This window comes from Euphorbia lathyris, chromosome 3 (assembly GCF_963576675.1).
Source record: "Euphorbia lathyris chromosome 3, ddEupLath1.1, whole genome shotgun sequence".
Lineage (NCBI taxonomy): Eukaryota > Viridiplantae > Streptophyta > Magnoliopsida > Malpighiales > Euphorbiaceae > Euphorbia > Euphorbia lathyris.
Genome location: NC_088912.1, coordinates 69,402,299 through 69,415,537, shown reverse-complemented (window position 1 = coordinate 69,415,537; position 13,239 = coordinate 69,402,299).

The window sequence follows — 13,239 nt, the reverse complement described above, 5'->3', positions numbered from 1 at the left end:
AGGTGGCGAATATCTTTCTGATGATTTTCTGAATTATCTAACTGAATGTGGGATATGCTCATAATGGACACCTCCCTATACACCACAACACAATGGTGTATCCGAGAGGAGAAACCGTACCCTATTAGATATGGTACGATCCATGATGAGCATGGCCTTACTTCCAAAGACGTTCTGAGGCTATGCCTTAGAAACTGCCCTCTTCACCCTAAACCGAGTACCAACTAAATCCGCTAGTTCCACACCATATGAATTGTTCGTTGGTAGGAAACCCGTGTTCTCATTCATGAGAATATGGGGTTGTTCAGCGTTTGTCAAACGCATTGCGTCCGACAAACTAGATTTGAAATCTGATAAATGTTTCTTCATTGGATACCCTAAGGAAACTATGGGATATTACTTCTATCATCCAGATGATCAGAAAGTAATCGTATCCAAGCACGCAACCTTCTTAGAGAAAGAGTTTCTCGAAGAAACACAAAAGGGAAGCATAATTGAACTCGATGAAGTTCAAGAAGAAGAAACACCGACTGAAACAACAGAGGCGGTTGAGGTACCCGAAGAAGTCCCATTAGATGAGACTCTAGTGGCACCTATTCGTAGATCACGAAGAGTTCGTGAACTCCCAGTTAGATATGGTTTTCTAGTGGGAGATGATAACGAGGTTCCCGTGTTAGACGACGAACCCGAAAACTACGAAGAGGCTCTTACTAGTCCAGATTCTAAAGCATGGCTTGAGGCCATGGATTCTGAAATGGATTCCATGTATACTAACCAAGTGTGGACTTTGGTTGATCCACCCGAAGGGATAATTCCCATTGGGTGCAGGTGGATCTTCAAAAAGAAGACTGACATGGATGGAAAGGTTAGCACCTATAAGGCTAGGCTGGTAGCGAAAGGATATCGTCAGAAACAAGGTGTTGATTATGACGAAACCTTCTCTCCTGTTGCTATGTCCAAATCAATCAGAATCATGCTTGCTATTGCCGCTTACTACGATTATGAGATTTGGCAAATGGATGTGAAAACAGCTTTCCTGAACGGAAACCTGCTTGAGGATGTATATATGATGCAACCTGAAGGTTTCATATCGAAGGATGCAAATAAAGTTTGCAAACTTCAGAGATCCATTTATGGACTCAAGCAAGCATCTAGAAGCTGGAACAAGCGTTTTGACGAAACCATAAAACAATTTGGTTTCGAACAAAATTGCGAAGAAGCTTGCATTTACAAGAAAGCAAGTGGGAGCTCTATAGCATTTCTCATACTATATGTGGATGATATACTGTTAATGGGAAATGACATGGCTCTATTACAGTCGGTAAAAGTATGGTTATCAGGTAACTTCTCAATGAAAGACCTTGGTGAAGCAGCTTATATACTTGGTATAAAGATCTATAGAGATAGATCGAGAAGACTGCTTGGTCTTTCACAGGCTACATACATTGAAAAGGTGCTAAATCGGTTTAGCATGCTTGAATCGAAACGAGGTAACTTACCCATGCTACATGGAGTAAAGTTAAACAATCATCAATGTCCTAAAACTGATGATGACAAATGACGCATGGCTGTAGTCTCGTACGCCAGCGCGATCGGTTCAATTATGTATGCTATGCTATGCACTAGACCTGACGTAGCATTCGCGTTATTTGTAACGAGTCGTTACCAAGGGAATCCGGGAGACGAGCATTAGATTGCCATCAAGAACATTCTTAAGTACTTGAGAAGGACTAAAGATATGTTCCTAGTGTACGGAGAAGGAGATCTGAAAATTGAAGGATTTTCAGACGCTAGTCATCTCACAGATGAGAATGATTTTAAATCCCAATCAGGATACCTGTTTATCTTGAATGGGGGCGCGGTCAGTTGGAAAAGTTCCAAGCAGGGAAGCGTAGCTTTCTCTACGACCGAGTCAGAGTACATCGCTCCTGCGGAAGCAGCAAAGGAAGCAGTTTGGATTAGAAAGTTCATTACAGAACTAGGTGTGGTGCCTGACATTGTCAATCCTATTACTCTGTACTGTGATAACAATGGAGCCATTGCGCAAGCAAAGGAACCACGGTCTCATAATGCATCCAAGCACTACCTAAAGCGATACCACATCATAAGAGAGATTGTGGCTAGAGGAGATGTGAGAATAGAAAGAGTACCTACAGAGGACAACGTTGCAGATCCGTTGACAAAGCCTTTAACCCAGAAAGTACATGATCGTCATTTAACTTCTACTAGGATAAGTTTTAGAAACAATTTGCTTTAGTCCAAGTGGGAGTATGTTGGGGTTTAGTGTCCTATAGACAATTGTTGCAGGATACAAACTTAATGTAAATGAATTGTTCTTTATATCATTTGTTTTAATGAGATATATGTTTTATAACTATATAAAGGCAATCCCTTTTAAGCACTAAATAAAGTCTAATAAAAGGAAATCCGTAAGTTTGTTTAAAGTGATTATAAAGTGTTCATACAAGCATGAAGTGAGACAAAACTTTATAATAAACTAATAAACTTAAAACCACCCCAAGTCAAGTGATATGTTTAGGATTGATATATCACTGTTGAGACTTGTATGTAACAATGTCTTCTGTCCGACAGAAAGCTGATCTCACAAGCTTCATATATATAGATATCTGGACAGTTACATAGATCCGATGAAACATCGTTCATTAGGATTGGGGATCCGATTTGAGATAACAGGATGGGTAGATTCATCTTTGTCACCTATTCATCTCATTGGTATTAATAGGTATAACTAATCCTCAGACTCAAAGGAATGTTAATTGGTCATCCTGAATTACTGAATGTGAGACTTTGATCCTGCGGTCCTACGATCCTTAACAGAGATGACTCTGGGGTGTGAACTGCAAAAGTTAGGTGTCACAGGAGGTAATGTCAGGGTAGTTATACATTGGATTGAGCATTTATCACTCCCGATTAATGAGAGATACATCCAAGGATCGCTTGTGGAAGACTCGACTCTAAATCCTTGCAAGGTGATAGCTTAAGAGTAAGAAATACAGATTTCACTTAACCTATCTATTTGAGTTGACTCGGCCTATACAAGTAAAATGAACGTCTCGCTATATGTGACTTGACATCACCCATAGTCATAATATTCAGTTCAAGGATGTAGTTGATAAAGGATCGAATTATACTGTAACTAATACGGAAGGGTTAACGACAGAATCAACCTGTCTTCTTAACGGACTCTGGGGGAATGATTGCAGACTTGCCAATAATATACTCAGTACATCATTCCGTTATGCAAGGATTAAATATAATTCTTGAAGAAATTAATTTAATAGTTGCATACGGCCAGAAGTAGTAAGAACCTAATGGATCACACATAAGACTTGGAACCAAAAGAGAGATGGATGTCATTAATAGATGGAAGCCCAAATGAGCCCAGTAAGGCCCATTTAATTAGGGGAGGCCGAAATTTATATATAATAAATTAGGGAATTATTTTAATTCCATTAATCCTAATTTGATTAGGTTTGTGAATTAAATTAATTAAAAGATAATTAAGTTAGGAGTTTTAATTAGATTAATATACTCCTATTATTATCCAATTAGGTTATTTATTATTATCCTAGATATACACTACAAGAACTCAAGCTTGTTGCGACAATTTAATTTGTCAAAATAAGTTATATTTTTGTCATAAGAAACTTCTTGTTACAAAGTGTTTTGTCACCATCCTAGTCACAATAAGCCCGTCTTAATAAGTTTTTAGTGACAAAATTGTATTACCTCATAATTAGTTTTTAATTATTGTTACAACTATAATTTGTCATTAATCTAGTTATTATGAAAAAATTTAAATAACCGTGAAATATGATTTATTGTGACTACATAATGTAGTAAGAAAAATATTACATACACACCCCCATACGCAAATGCACATTGGGCTTGCAGCGTGTACAACATAGGCCCAACCCGCTAAATCGTATATCTTATATTAATCTCTGACACACCCCCACATGCAAATGCCCATTGGGCTTGCAGCGTGTACAACACAGGCCCAACCCGCCATGTGTTTTTAATTCTACAAATTTATGAGGTTGCCAGGACTCGAACCCTCGACCGTTTGGTACAAGCAACTCTAATACCATGTCATGGAACCGTTTAAACTAAAAGCTCAAGATGATTAAGGCTTAATCGTATATCTTATATTAATCTCTGACACATTCTAATCCCCAAATAAATATGAAAATTTGTAAATTGATTTCCGAAACAATAGATTAGTCTAATTTGATAAATATTACTGTCATAATTTGGTTTTATTTTTTTATTTTTTTACTAATTGTAATTTTGTCATAATAAGTACATTAATTGCGAAAACAATTATTTTATCGTATGAATGTGTCGTTACATCTTTATATATTTATGATAAAAATGATGTGGCAATTTGTTTTTATCATAATACGTATTAAGTTCTACTTTCTTGTGATAAATATTTCGACAAAATATTTTTTTCTCACGATTTCTTTTGGGTTTTTTACCTTTTCTTACTAATTATTATTTGATCACAATAAATACATTAGTTGTGATAAAAAAATTATTTTTACGTATGAATTTTTGTCACAACCTTATGTATTTATGACAAAAATGTGTGACAATTTTTTTTGTCATAATATTGATTGACTGGTGCTTTATTGTGATAAATATTTGGACGAAACATTATTTTGTCATAATTTTGTTTGGAATTTTCATATTTTTTTACTAATTATTTTTTTGTCACAATAAGTACATTAATTGTTACAAAAATTATTTTGTCAGACGAATTTTTGTCACAATATTAGATATTTGTTGTAGTGATATTAGATATATTATAAGATAAAAATTGGGAATCCTATTCCGAATTGAATTCCTATTAAGTAACCTATTCCTATCTAACTAGGGTTTAGATACAAGTTATTATATATACCCCCCTAATAAGTGAATTTCGACTAAGCCAAATCCCTCCCCTTTATTGTGATTTTCGAAACATACAATTAGAGAGAGAAAGTGAATTCGCATCCCCTAGTTCGTGGACAAGAATTCATACGGCTTCCGTCGATTGATTAATTTCATTCATCTCCTTTTCTCTTTGATATTGTGTTGGTTAATTAGAGGCAATCTATTTTGGCTGCATCTCATAAGGGTTGATTCTAACTTAACCTCACCGTGTTATACTTCGTGCTTGGAAACTCGGAGAAGAATTGTGGGCGCTTCTTTAACAACGGTAGATTGTTCTTCAAAAGGTATTCCTTCTTATCCCTCTTTATATGAAATAACGATTAACGGATCCTATGGTTAAAAGGAAGTATGCTAAAAATTTTATATTTCCGCTGCTATACCTTAGCCTTAATTTCCTTCAAGTTTCTTAATCTTGCATGTTTCAATTGCACTTGCAAAACTAACGAAATTAATCAAACTATATGATACAATATAACATGCACTTGACGTGGAATATTCAGCATAAGAGCATGTAGCAAACCAAATAAACTTCAAAACTAAAAACAATATATATATATATATATATATATATATATAGGAATAACCTCTATTTTGTTATAAAAAAACCCGGTCCCAATTTGGGCCAGTTATAAATAGGAATAACCTCCCAAACGTTATTTGTTATACATTTTTCAAGTTCCACTTTTAGAAACTATGCCTCTATATAGTAATAATTATATTTATTTATATATATATGTATATATATTTATTAAGAATTCAAACTAAATTATAAAATATTAAAAAAAAAACTATTGAAATTATTTATGAGTTGGAACACAAACTACAACTTGAAATTATAAATATTTAGTATTCTCATTAATGTTTACATTTTTTCCATAAAACTCTTCCAATTATCTATATATTGAAATCTAAACTCTAAATTGAAATTCTAAATATTTAATTTGTTCCATTAATGTCTATTTTTATACATTATATATAAACCATGTATGACTATGATAAAAATTTAAAATTTTATGTGTTAGTTAAATTTTATTATACCAAACTCTATTTAGTAATAACCTCCCAATTGTTATACAAATAGCTTGGTCCCAAGTGTATTCCTATATAGAGGTTTTACTGTATATAGGGGTGAGATCCAATGTGACAAGGGGTTAGGGTGTGACAAGGAGCTTATTGTGTAACATAACAAAACTACGTAGTTTTGATGATAATTAAAAACGGCAAAGTGGCAAATTTGTAAATAAAATGAAAGAGAGGATAGATAAAATTATTTTATTTCTTTTCTTTAAAATACATTTTCCCGACATCTCTAACATCGTTTTTCGAAATTTTTTATACTATTAGACTCGTCTAAATTAGACGGTCATTTTAAAATCCCTGAAGCTCAAGTAAAAAAAATTCCGGTGAACGGAATCCGGGTGGACGTTTTCCGGCGAGAAACAAAGTGCCCAAAAAATTCTCAAACAAATCTAGAAAATGTAAAACATTATTCTAAGAAACTTTAATTCTTGGGTCGAATCGGGATTTCTTACGGTTTAGTTCCAATAAAACTTTTTCCTTAATTTTATCCATTTTACATGCTTCAACAATTTGTTGGGTCAAAACTGTAGGGAATCTCGCTTTGAGCCAAGAATTAAAGTTTCTTAAAATAATGTTTTAAATGTTTTAGAATTTTTTGATAATTTTCTGGGCACATTTTTTGTCCTACTTACATTGTTCTAAATAAGTGTATAATTTGTTCCAACATAATACTTATATTGTTCCAACAGAAAATTGTTTTATTTCTTTTATTTAAAATACATTTTCCCGACATTTCTAACCTCGTTTTTTGAAAATTTTTATACTATTAGACTCGTCTAAATTAGACGGTCATTTTAAGATCCCTGAAGTTCAAGTAAAAAAAATTCCGGTGAACGGAATCTGGGTGGGCGTTTTCTGGCGAGAAACAAAGTGCCCAAAAAATTCTTAAAAATTTTCAGAAAATGTAAAACATTATTCTAAGAAATTTTAATTCTTGGGTCGAAGCGGGATTTCTTACGGTTTAATCCCAATAAAACTTGTTCCTTAATTTTATCCATTTTAATTCTTCAACAATTTATTGGGTGAAAACTATAAAGAATCTCGATTTGAGCCAAGAATTAAAGTTTCTTAAAATGATGTTTTACATATGTTGGAATTTTTTGATAATTTTCTGGATACATTTTTTATCCTACTTACATTGTTCAAAATCAGTGTACCATTTGTTCCAACATAATAGTTATATTGTTCCAACAGAAAAATATTTTATTTCTTTTCTTTAAAATACATTTTCAATCTCGTTTTTCGAAAAATTTTATACTATTAGACCCATCTAAATTAGACGGTCATTTTAAGATCCTTGAAGTTCAAGTAAAAAAAATTCCGGTGAACGGAATCCGGGTTGGCGTTTTCTGGTAAAAAAAACGTACCCAGAAAATTCTTAAAAAATTTCAGAAAATGTAAAAAATTATTCTAAGAAACTTTAATTCTTGGATCAAAGCGGGATTTCTTACGGTTTTGACCCAATAAATTGTTGAAGGATGTAAAATGGATAAAATTAAGGAAAACGTTAAACTGTAAGAAATCCTACTTCGACTCAAGAATTAAAGTTTATCCAAATAATGTTTTACATTTTCTGGAATGTTTTGACAATTTTTTGGGCACTTTCGGGTTTTTTTTATCGAAAAACGCCAATCTAACCGCCAGATTCCGTTGATTTGGGACTAAACCGTAAGGAATCTCACTTTGAGTCAAGAATTAAAGTTTCTCAGAATAACGTTTTACATTTTCTGGAATTTTTTGAGAATCTTCTGAACATTATTTTCTCACAAAAAAACAGATCGTCGGATTCCGTTCACCGGAATTTTTTTTACCCGAGCCTCTAGGATCTTAAAATGACGGTCTAATTAAGACGAGTCCAACGGTATAAAATTTTTGAAAATCGAGATTGGAGAAGTTGGAAAAATGCATTTAAAAAAAAAAATAAAACAATTTTCTCTTTCCTTTTATTTACAAATTTGCCACTTCTGGTTAATTATAAAATTGGTCATTGTCACATAATAAGGCTTATCACACCATAAGGAATATGTCACACCTAATCTCTCCTATATATATATATATATATATATATATATATATATATATATATATATATATATATATATATATATATATATGTGTGTGTGTGTGTGTGTGTGTAAAATTCAGTGAGACAATGAGTTGTGGTGTAATAAAGAGCTTATTGTGTGACATCACAAAATTACGTAGTTTTGATGATAATTGAAAAGGGCAAGGTGATAAATTTGTAAATAAAAGGGAAGAAAAGATAGAGAAAATTGTTTTATTTCTTTTATTTAAAATACATTTTCCTGACATTTCTAACCTCGTTTTTTGAATTTTTTTATACTATTAGACTCGTCTAAATTAGACGGTCATTTTGAGATCCATGAAGTTCAGGTAAAAAAAATCTCGTTAAACGGAATCCGGGTGGTCGTTTTTCGGTGAGAAAAATGTGCCCAAAAAATTCTCAAAAAATGTAAAACACTATTCTGAGAAACTTTAATTCTTGGGTCGAATCGGGATTTCTTACGGTTTAGTCCCAATAAAACTTTTTTCTTAATTTTATCCATTTTACATGTTTCAACAATTTGTTGGGTCAAAACCGTAAGGAATATCGCTTGGAGCCAAGAATTAAAGTTTCTTAAAATAATGTTTTACATGTTTTGAAATTTTTTGATAATTTTCTAGGTACGTTTTAGGTTCTACCTTTCAGTAATATGTGTTGGAACACGTTGTTACAAATTGTTCTAATTAGTGTACCAATTGTTCCAAATCAGTTTATCAATTGTTCCAACAAAATAATTATATTGTTCCAATAGAATACTTATATTGTTCCGACAGTGTACGAAATTGTTCCAAATTAGTATACCATTTGTTCCAACATAATACTTATATTGTTCCAACAAAATAAATCAATTTATCAATTGTTCCATCATAATACTTATTGTCACGTCCGTGCCTTGATAGTAATATATATTATAATTATTAGGTGTGTGATTTTTATTTGATGCTATAGAAAAAGTTTGGAGTTAATTTGATGGTGTTATGTATAAATTAAAAGTTTAGGATAATTTTAAAAAGATTATATAAAGATGGAGGATCAAACTGGATTTTATCCAGATTTGGATATATATCTTTCTAGAGAATTCGTTCACCTTTGGTTTCATTTTTCATTTTTCCTTTCTTTCTCTGCCTCTTCATCTCATTCATCGTTTCTGAACCGTTTCTTCACCGTTTCTTTGATTTACGGAGATTCGATCGTCCAAATCACTTGAAATTGGAACTATAGTATCCTTATGCATAGATCTAAGTCCTAACCGAAGAGTTTTTGAGTTTCGGCAATGTTTGGAGGGAAACGTCTTAGACAGAATTTAGAGGCGAATCGATCGGGTGTATTTTGTTCAATTAGTGACCAAGGTAAGTAACTATCAACTATATTTTGAGTTTTATGTATATAGAGATATATATAATCAAAGAAGTTTCAGAAATTGATATTTTAAGGTTATGCAGGAATTTTGTAAAATCGGGGTTTTTCATGATTTTGCTTTTTATTGTGAAAATACGGTTCAAATGAAGCTATTGATTATGCTTCTATGTGAATTTCAGATTTTGCTTGATTATGTTGATTTAAGGCTTAATTTGGTTGATTTATATATATACATAATGTTTTTGGTTATATATATATTGAACAAAATGAATTTGATGATTTCTTACGAATTGTTTTTGGATTGAGAAATCCGTTGCGGTTATTGTTGTGATTATTTTGGATTGAAGTCCAAATATGATTTTTATGATACAAAAGGGCTAATTGAAGCCAAATGATTTATGGTTATGAAATAGTTTGAAATTTGATTGTGAAAGGAAATTTGAGCACGTTATGATTTTATGATTTTATATCCATCGAGAGTTATCCGGATCGGTGGTTTTATATTTGAAGACCATGTTCAGTGAGGGACATGGCCTGTGTACACAGTCTGAAGACCTATTGGGTATGGCAGCGAAGTATTGGGTAAGACCATATGGGATAGGCAATGTTAAGAGACGTCTCGACTATATATGTGGTTATGGATTGATACTTAAGGGGAGAAACTCGAGGATGGATACAATGTTTTAAATTCATTTGGATTATGTTTTCGGTTATGATTGATTTTGATATAAGGTTTTACGTTTGATTAAATACGAGTTGGTTTGATAAAACACTTATTTGATTACAATATTTTATAAGGTTTTGAACTCAAGAATGGATACAAGATTATATAGTTTTATGGTTTTGGTTTACTACTTTGACGATATATGAACTTAAGTTTTGAGAATATTTTATAATGTTTTGATGGTTATATTATAAACTTAAGTTTTGAGTATATTTTATAAGGTTTTGATTAAATCCCTTTATAAATGTATATATGTAGCTATATTAAGTAAAGTTGGTTTTTATAATTGATAATTTCTTACTGAGATTTTTGTCTCACGTTTTTAAATGTTTTAATGTTTTTAGGTGAGAAAGTACATGATATAGAGAAGGTTATCGACCGTTTAGGCGGGGTTTGGAAGTTGGATGCTTATTGTTAGAATTATGGTTAGAACTTTGGTATTTCAATTGTAATATAATATGATATTATGATATTGAGATAAATTGGAGACTCCTAAGTGTTGATTATGATCTTTCTATTTCACGCCCGATGCCGATTGAGGTCGTCTAGGGTCGGGTGTGACAGTTTGGTATCAGAGCTCTAGGTTCAGTGGCGGAGCCAGGAGCTAAAGCTCAGAGGGGCTAGACATTGGGCAAAATTTTTTTTTTTTGCTACACCAACATATTTATAAAAAAAAGTATGGTGTAAAAATATCCTAATGTTTAAATTCATGAGCAATTTTACCCTTAACGTCTAAAATGGTGTAATTTTACTCCTAATGTCTAAAATGTTGTAATTAGAAATTCTAAATAAACCATAAATTAGAAATCCGAAGTACTAAATAATTTCTAAGCAAAAACAACATATTAATAATCTTCAAATAAAATTGTAAACTAGAAATCACACAAAAAAATCCCCAATTTAGCAATCTATATATAAATCATAAAACTAAATCTAGAAACAAAAAAAATAAAATATTTACTTGAAAGTTGGAAATGAGAAGTTGAATGAAAATAAAAAATAATTGAGGAGTGATTTATGGAATTTCCCATTTTTTTGGAGTAAAAGAATAACTTGGCATCTTCTTCTCTTATTTTCCTGCTGTGCGCACCACAAGGAAATAAGAAGTGAAAGAAGAGGCCAAGATGGAAAGGGCATTTTAGCCCTTTCCATCTGTTTTTATTTTTAATAGAACTAGCCCAAAACGACGTCGTTTTGGGCTGGTTCTATTAAAAATAAAAACAGATGGAAAGGGCTAAAATGTCCTTTCCATCTGTTTTGTTTGAATGAAGAAGACCTACTGGTCTTCTTCATCTTTAGCCGCCATGGCTGGAGGGGCTCCAGCCATGGCGGCCCCTGGCGGAGCCAGGGTGGAAAACCCCGTCTTTGGGGTTTTCCGGCGGGGTCGGAGGGTCGGCTGACCCTCCCCGCCCCCTCTGGCTCCGCCCCTGTCTAGGTTAAATTCTTCGGACCTAAGGTTGATAGTAATTGAGGAATATGGATATTTAGTGACAGCTAAGAAATAATTGATAGTAATTGAGGCATATGGATATTTGGTGCAAGCTAAGAAATAATTTGAAATTTTTCGAGGAGTGAGTAACTAGCTAATGAGGTGTAAAAATGAGATTTGATGGTTAACAATATTTAGGTGTATGAAAAATAGTAAATTATTTGATATTTGGTGATATGAGTTATGAGTAAGTCATAACATTGAGCTAGAGATATAGAGAATTGTTTATATAGGTGCTGCTGGAAAATTAGATTCGTACCTGAATCTTGTGATGCATTTTTAGACCAGATATAGGCCGAATCTGTCATGGAGTCCTAAATGAAAGTTCTTTATTTTTGTCTTACGTTTCCAGAGGTTTTTGAATCGCCTTAATCGGACTCCGTATGAAAAAGTTATGCTGAAAACGGCATATGTTGGTCATTTTAGTGTTAAACCAGAATTTGGTTTTTGCTTTGATTTTCTCCTTATTTGAGAGAGATTGCTACTGGTTTACATGACAAGTTGGTCTTTTTAGGACTATAGAAGATTGAGGAAATGATAAAGTGATCAATTGAAGATAATAGATATGGGATTGAGAAATATAAAATATGGAGGTTTCATTTAATGAGTTTGGAAGTTGATTAATGATTGAGAGATTATAACATGAATTTAGTATATTATAGAATCTTAAGTTGAATAAATGAGATCTGAAATTTAAATTACTGTTTTATTGGTGAACTTCATTGGGATGAGGTTTAGAATTATTGAGATTTATATCAATGATGTTTAGAGAGATATCGATGTTAGTGATCAATGAGAAGTAAAGTGAGAGAATATATTAGAATTCATGATGTGATGACGAAATATGAAAATTTGGTAAGCTTAAATAGTGTTTGAGGAAATAATTAAGATATGAATTTTGAGGACAAATTTTTCTGATCTTAAGCAGAGTTTGAGGTAGGAAATTAAGAGATAAATATGAAAGAAATTATTTTTAGTTGAAGTTTGTGTGATTATGGTTTTAGTTTATATAAGGATCAAATTGAGTGTTTATAGGTTAAATAAGAAAATCGAATGATATTATAGATTTATTGACTTTTATGAGTGTAAAGATATCATTTGGAGTTTGGAGAAAAGATTGAAGTTTAGAGGATTATAGTCTAAATTTACATAAAGATAAAATTGAGTAGTTATAGATCAAATAAAGAAATTGAATGACATTATAAATTTTTTAGGTTTTTATTGTGTTTGAGGATATTGCTTAGAGATTTTAAAAACTTTCATATTGCGATTTAAGTAAATCGTATTTGTTATCCATATAGTTTGATGAGAAACTTAAATTTATTTGGAGTTATTAATGGGATGTAGGATGATGGGTATAAGAATGATCTATATTGATTTTTCTTAATGTAAGGATTTGATTATAGAGGTTTTACGAAAATAAATAAGTCAATGTGATATTCATAGAGGAAATATGCTATCGATATAAGGTTTATATTTGATTAATGATGATGACTTGGAGTTCATATGCATCATGATTGGAGTGAAAAATTATAGATATAAGTATTATTATTATTATGATGA